The sequence below is a fragment of the Haemaphysalis longicornis genome, unplaced genomic scaffold (assembly GCF_048455015.1).
Source record: "Haemaphysalis longicornis isolate Haplotype H1 unplaced genomic scaffold, Haemaphysalis longicornis Haplotype H1 scaffold_2, whole genome shotgun sequence".
In the NCBI taxonomy this organism is placed as follows: domain Eukaryota; kingdom Metazoa; phylum Arthropoda; class Arachnida; order Ixodida; family Ixodidae; genus Haemaphysalis; species Haemaphysalis longicornis.
The window spans coordinates 212,335,477-212,342,912 of NW_027526295.1; the positions used below are offsets into that span (position 1 = coordinate 212,335,477).

Here is a 7,436-nt window from a genome sequence, read left to right on the forward strand (position 1 = left end):
GTTCAACCGTCCTTGTCGTTAGACGGAGGAGGTGCATGATTTTATTTACTGGCTCGTGAGAATAGAAATAGAGTTCCAAGCGAACAAGTAAATTGCGTTAGTGGGTACGCGTCTATGCGTCCAGGTTTTTCAATCACCCTCCGCGAGCACCAACGGTGCGAGAGGAGGAACAGGCGCCGCACCGTTGGGGGGAAGGGCGATAGGCATGGAAAGTGAATTCTGATTCCCAGATGTTAAGAGAACAAGCAGAACCAATTTGCCCTTTCCTAGCGATGCAAATGAGCCAAATTATGCTTGTTTGCGCACGTACAACGAATCTGTATAAGATCATCGCGGAATAGGTACTATTTCTAGCCAGAGAGTGTCATGCCCACATGAACCAACTACGCTTCAGTAATTTTTTTTCACGAAGTTTTTCTAGCGTGAATACCAGGCCCCCATTTCCAGCTATTTGTTCTGCTCTGTTTAAAAATTGCATTTATGAATTTGATTTAGTTTTCTAGTTTTCTCAAAATCGCTATGTCTGGTGTTGGCGACGAATATGACGGCAAAATGAATGGCATGGCTCGGTCTTTCAGCTTTTCGCCTTTTTTTTGTTAGTTTTATTAACTCCGCAACGGCAATTCTGCTTTCGCGGAGAAGCTGGTCACGATGAAGATGATGAACATGCCGTGAGATACTCAAAAACAGACATACTTTTATCAAATCCGGGCATTCATATTCTCTTATGGTAAAAGCAATACTATTGTCTCCGGTCCAGGTAGTCAGCCTTAAAGCTCCAGACGACACCTGCATGCAATGGTGGCGAACAAGATTTCTTTGTGGCACTGCAATCTAATAAGAGTAGTCCTCTACGCGGACCAATAGAAGGTGCTCAGTGCAACCATAAATTTTCATTGGTTACTCATTAAAAAAGAGAATTGTGGCTTATAGTCTGATTGGTATTTAATAGTGAACCAGGGCCAATCTTTGTCTTCTAATAGTGCGAACCTGATGAACCCATCGTCATCATTATCACCACTGCCATGATCCCATAATTTTTGTCGTGATAACATCGGCCACATGGGCATGTATCTTTGCTTTGCGCATGCCAACGTGAAAAACCAACCTGCAGAGTGAAGAATAAGAGCAATGGTGCCGCTGCGGTTACATTCACAAGCAAACCAACCATTCCTGACTAGTAGCAACATGACAAAGTGTTTGGACTCTAGCTCACGAACGAATTTGGTTCGCTACAAGCACACTACGTTCTGCGGCCATGTACGGTAGTCTGTCAAACTCGTTCTGTGCGCCATCTCGGAACCACTCGCTCTCTTCGCCATCGTTTTTCTGATCTCTCCCGCCCATAAAAAAAGGGGCACATTAAGACAAGTTTGACACTGTTGAGTCGCGATTTGCCCGTTCGTCCCATTCACTACGACCTGAACATCGAGCTGGATTTACATCACCGCTTTTTCCAAGTTGAGGTAACCGTGGTGATGGAATGCACACGCGACTCAACACTTGTGACGATGCATTCGGCGAATGCGGTGATCAAGGGGCCTCTCTCAGCGATGCCGATGGAAAAGACATCGAGATGATTTTTTCCACGAGAGAGGACGCCGAGCTCGTCGATTTCAGGCTTACCTATAATAACCTCGTCACCGGAAACAGCTACAACCTCACAATAGGTTTTAGCGGGATCATGAGACAAGACGAAGATGTCCTTTTGCTGGCCACCGATAAATATCCGCATCCTGCCAACGCCTCGATTAACGTGGTTAGGCAAAACTCGTTCGTAGCCATCTCTTCAGCGGCCGCGATCAACTGCGAGGACGTTGATTCCATTGGTGACCGCGTTAGTTGCATCTTTAAAAGAACAACCGCCATTCCACCGGATCAGCTGGCACTACTTGTGACCAACCTGACAAACGTCACTGCGGTGCGGGTCATCATGTGGTCACCTGGACTTGACAGCGTCGCAGACCTTGCCGGTCAAATATTCAACGCTTCGGAGCAATCGCCTGGCGTAGATTTTCCTTGCAAGAACCTCCATGTGGTGGTTGTAGCCACTGCGAAGACCAACGTGGTGGCCAAAGGATGTGTAATTATGTTGGAGGATCCGAATCGCGTCTGCTCCCCGGCCCTCGACTACCTTGACCCGAGCAAAAGTAGTTGTGTCGAGTCCCTTGCCCGTCATGTAGTATTCATGTGGTTCGATGCGTCTTAGTCGTCCTGCGGGAGGATATGACCGCTGGCTCACCGTGACGCTGCCTGCCTACTATGCTTACAAGGTTCTGGCCATTCCTCTTCCGACGTGGGGCCTTGACGACTTGATCAGTCTTAGAGTGCTCAGTTCCATGGCCTTCTATCGAGAACCTAGGCCGATAGCAGAAGCTCTAAGTGCGGAACAAGTTCCAATTTACCTGAGTGCAGCCGTCTGGAAACATTATGGAGTAATGCGCATGTTTGAGCGAGTACTGACACCGGCCATCTTCTCGAGGCAAATCACCAACTTTCTCAAGAACTTCAAGCAGAAGACAGCGACTGCTGAGGATGTCGTGTTGTCTCTGGACCCAGCCTTGGAACTAGCAAGAAATCTGTCCAGTTGGCTCCAAGAGCCCACCTACCCTCTCCTCAGGGTGCACCGAGGGAACTCGACCTCTCTGAGGCTGCTGCAGGAAAGCTTCCAGGATTTGTCGCGGTCTTCCAACCCGTCCCACCACGCTCTACCCGTGACGTTTACGATCCAGAGAGGCGACAAGGAACAACCTAGTTTCGTATCCTGGCTGACATCATTCCCTTCCATAACACTGGAGATTCTTACGACGTCGCCCACGGACTAGATCCTACCTAACGGTGACGGCACCGGATACTTTCACGTTCTCTACGGTCTATCGGATGCTTGGCTTCTCATCGCACAGCTTCAGAAAAATCACCGTGCGTTCACGCCCGTCGAGCCGTGATCCTCAACGATGTCTTCTACACTCCTGTTAGCGGGCGCACTTCACCTACATGCGTCGCTCAGGCCTTTAGGTACCTGTTGTCCGAAAACGCCTGGTTACCTCTGATGATGTACTTCGAGATGGCCGCCAAGATACCCCCGCATTGGTTGGACGCCTGGACCAGCAGCAAGCAACTCGACTGAAAGCGGTACAATGAGGAAGTCTGTTTGCATGTTTTACAGGGAGTGCAGACCTCAAATCGCGAATTAGCAAACCTCGAAGGTCTGTGGACGCACTGTTGCTCTTTTGTTACTACTATGTGCAGACAGTTGCAACCAGCCCTCTAGAAAACGCGCGAGTTTAGAGGCGTTACTATCGAACTGAATATCGACATATCAGGGAATTTATTATCTCACATATATCATGTGAGGTAATAATTGTAGCTAAAACGGAAGACTGGGCGAGTTGGTACATGTTCATAATAACAGCGCTACCGACACAGACAGAAAGAAGAGCGCCGTGTTTGTGCCCTCTTCTTTCTGTCTGCGTCGGTAGCGCTGTTATTATGAATAATTGTAGCGTAACCAGCACCTTTGCAAATGGATGTTGTTTTACTCCGGAGGGGCAGACACAATTTATTTTTCCGTCGATCTCATCTACTCCTTAGCCGGGCGCCAGTGGATTGTGTGCTACTGGCACGAGGCCATACTTTATGATGTGGATTGCTTTTAGTATCTTGGCATCACCAGCGCAATTCTGAGTAATATTTAAGACTTCCTCGTGTCTATGACGCAGTAAAACGTTTACCGAGAATTCGTGGTTCAGTTCGTCCTGACCTTTATTTTTGCTTTTATATCCCAAGACGATGACCCTTTAGGTCGTAGGAAAAGTCTAGTTGATAACTTTTTCTATTTATGTATTTTTCGTTTACCGAAATTTTAGTGAATGAAAAGGCCACTATTCCCCACTTCCCCCCTCCTCCTCATAATCATCATCACCATCATTATCATCACTTATAGGAGCTGACTTCACCCCCGCCCCCTCAGAAAAAACCTGGATCCGCCCCTGGATGTGTCTAGAAGGAAAGAGTAAGCAGGATTAATATTCTTCAATGAACTGTTAAAACAAATAAGGCGAGATTCCGAAGTATTTACAGTAATCACATTAGCTGCCAACCAATTCATGGCTTTTCTGGCAGCTGCTTGTAAAGGCGACATCACATCAGATTAAGTGGTGGGACGCTCCCTAGCCGAGCCTGGGGTGGGACGCTCCCTAGCCGAGCCTGGCTAGCCCGAAAATACTCCGAGGGTGCATAGCCCTTAAAAACCCCTTACAAGCGCTGGTAATTCTCTCCCACCACACGAGAGAGGGGAAGGCTAGCTCTCTCCCACCACCAGCAAAAAGAAAGATAAGTGAAGCACAACAAAAGAAACTACGCGCAGCAAACGCACGGATGCCATTAGAAGCAACTGGCGGGAGATTCCCATAACGTAGCCCAGGCCGCCAAAAGAAAGCATCTTCCCATGCCTGCCCTACGGTCGCTAATGTGTCGGCAAGACCGAGCCACAGCAACAAACGAGCCGTAGGCCAAACGTTCGTCTTCATCCCGCGGAACGGCCCCAAGGACGGTCGCCCTTGACAGGCTTCCGCATCCTGGAACTTCCGGCGCTCTGCCCTCCGCACGGCTGAAACATCCAGCGTCGCAGTCTTACAGACGGGCAACATTTACAAGACCAATTGGCTATACTGACTTGCTGAAAACAGAAACATATTGGAGCGTAAGGAAACCCTATGTACTGCCAAATTCAGTTTTGCCCATAACGGTTGCTTGGAGCAAAACCATAACACGTCTTTTCAAACATTTATGCTGGTTGATATATCAGAGGGAAGCGAGATGACCAGGTATTTGTAAAAACTAAATTTCTCTTTTTACTTCCTTACGTGTATAATACCCGAAAATTCCAGCGGGCTTGCACTAGTGGTGCAAGGCTGGAGAAATAGCGGAGCTGGGGGTCGACCTAGGTTCTTCCAATTTTGCTAAGCCTTGCTAGGTTTTGTTAGGTTTTGCAAAGTTGTGATAAGATTTGCGATGTATTTTTTTTTTAGAGTACGGCCGCTGCCGGCTGAGTCTCGCTATCTCTCTTATTGTGCCAGCGGATCTTCTTTTAAGCCACGCGTTCCCCGAGTAAAGTTGATCTCGGCTGCGAGGCTAGCTCTCGACGATGCTAAAGCTGGGCTCGACTAGAGTTATGCCCTGCAGCAAGTCTAGGCCGGGTGGATACAGCGGGAGGCTAGCGCGTTACTACCGCTCTTTGTTGCCTTGCACTGCTTTCACGCTCCCCATTTTCGTCAGGAGGCACCGCGTGCGTCTTTTTAGGGGCGAAGCACCTTAGGACCTCTCTTTGTCCGGGGCTTGGGGTCCGTGTACACAGTGTTGCGCATGCGCGAGGAGCATTAGATTGGATTGGATTGGATATGATTGGATTTGGATATGGGTTGGATTGGACTGAAATGGATTGGATTAGATTACATTAAATTGTGTTGGATTGCATTTGATTGGAATTGTATATACTGCCCACACGCCTTGTTATTCCTTTACATGTGCGAGTGGGTAATGCCACGGGTGATTTACGGTAAGTACGATCCCCAGTGCTTCGCCCACTCGTCATGATTTACTTCGTGGAAATGCGTGAAAGTTTCTTTTTTTTTTTCGACGCCACCCAACCAAGCTCAAGCTTAAACAGTTCCGCTGTTACAATCCAGCCTTAGGGAGCCCCTACTACATGACAGGAACGCACCCCCGAAATTACAAGTCTCCAGGCGCCAGCAATTAGGCTTTTAGTTAATCAGTGAGTCAGTCAGTCGGTCAATCGGTCGGTCGGTCAGTAGGGCACTTTTATTTGTAGATTAGATACAGATAGCTTTTCATGTGAACGACTTCCCATTAAATTCTGCTTATTGACAGTTTTTGCGTGTTTCTGCATCTCAGACAATAAAAAATGACACACCTAATTTAAATCCTCTCTTTACTTCCCTTCTACCAACGCTAGAGCCTGTAGTTGAGGCTCTAGGAACTCAGTTGAAATCGAGGAGAAATTGAAAGCGTTAATTACTTGTCCCAAGAAATGAACACAGACGTCACAGATTGGAAACCCGAAGCTGGAAATGGAAGGAACAGACCCCAAAGTTGAAATACACACAAAAAACGGCAGTAGTGAAATCGAGTTGCGAAGCACTTAGAAATACGGTTAAGAGAGAACACAGAAAACGCAATCCAGTCCCAGCTTCTTTCTTGTCCCAGAAGATTGAATTCTTTGTATTGGCAAGTACGTATTTGTCGTAAAAAAGACCACGGCGAACTGGCAATAATGAACGATTGAAATTGGAGAACAACCTGCTGTAACTCTAGTAGCATTGTCATCATTTATTCACCCTCACAGAAGAGGGGAGGGCTCAAGACAGGGAAAACAAGGCCCTACAAGAACCCGAAAATTGCAAAAAAATTGATGGAAATGGCAATATCATTCTCTTTACAACCTCTGACTCAGACAAAAATATTGACTCGTAGCTTTAATCTGCGAATAAAGACTGCACACCCAGAAGAAAATGAAAGTTGGGAAAGGACATTCGTACAGGGCAAAAATGTGTGCGCATATATAGCCAAATGAGTCCCCATTAGACAGAAAACAGGCCAGCGATGTGCGTATAATGAAGATGGTGGTGGGCGTGGGAGACGGAAGAAGGCGAGACTGGAACCAAACGACGCAAAATGGTTCTGTTTCTTCTACTGAGCATGTAGGCGCGCATTGAGCAGGTGGAAAAGGATAGTCTAATAGGGTTCTGAAGCTGATCAGGCAAGAAGCAAACACTCAAACGGGTTTTGCTGAGGAGGAACGCAAAATAACTGCAAACCTGGTCTTTCGTTTAAGCCTTTTTGTATTCTTGCCAGGCCTTATGGATCCTGAAAAGATGCAGCTTTACAGCATGCATTTGTTGGCAGCTGGTCATTGCCGTCTCGTCTCTCTGCACAAGCTTGTGCTCAACACTGAAGGCTCTCGTTTGTTGTATTGTGGTTCCGTAAGATTGTGTACTCTGGTATTCTTGCAATGCGATATCAGTAGGAACATTGTATTTTCAAACGCCGACTAAAGGTGTGGCGTGCGGGCAGTGTGGGCGCGTCTAGCTCAGCGCACACCCGGCCACATAGCCCGGTGCAACCTCACCACTCCAAACCATCGAACTGATGCAATAGAAAGGCAGGCATTTATCTCTTCAGTACTGACAACGACGAAGATGGGGACGATGCTCGCGGACATAATTTTTGTGTTTCCTGTACGCAGTTTGAACTTTAGAGTGAAGTTTAACGTGGCTATAACGTTCTGCGCATTTTACTGTGGGTCTTGCGACCAAACTAAAATTATTGCTAATGTTGAGATAAAAGCGGCTGCTACTCTTGTTTTATCAATTTTTTTTAAACAATTATTTGGCGATTGTGTGCTAAGAGCAATATAT

General features: G+C 47.1%; 1 pseudogene; it reads left to right on the plus strand.

The window, feature by feature from the left end:
- LOC144168486 (uncharacterized) overlaps window positions 1–3,127 on the plus strand; it is a 50,562-nt pseudogene extending 47,435 nt beyond the window's left edge.
- The last annotated feature ends 4,309 nt before the right edge of the window (window positions 3,128–7,436 follow it).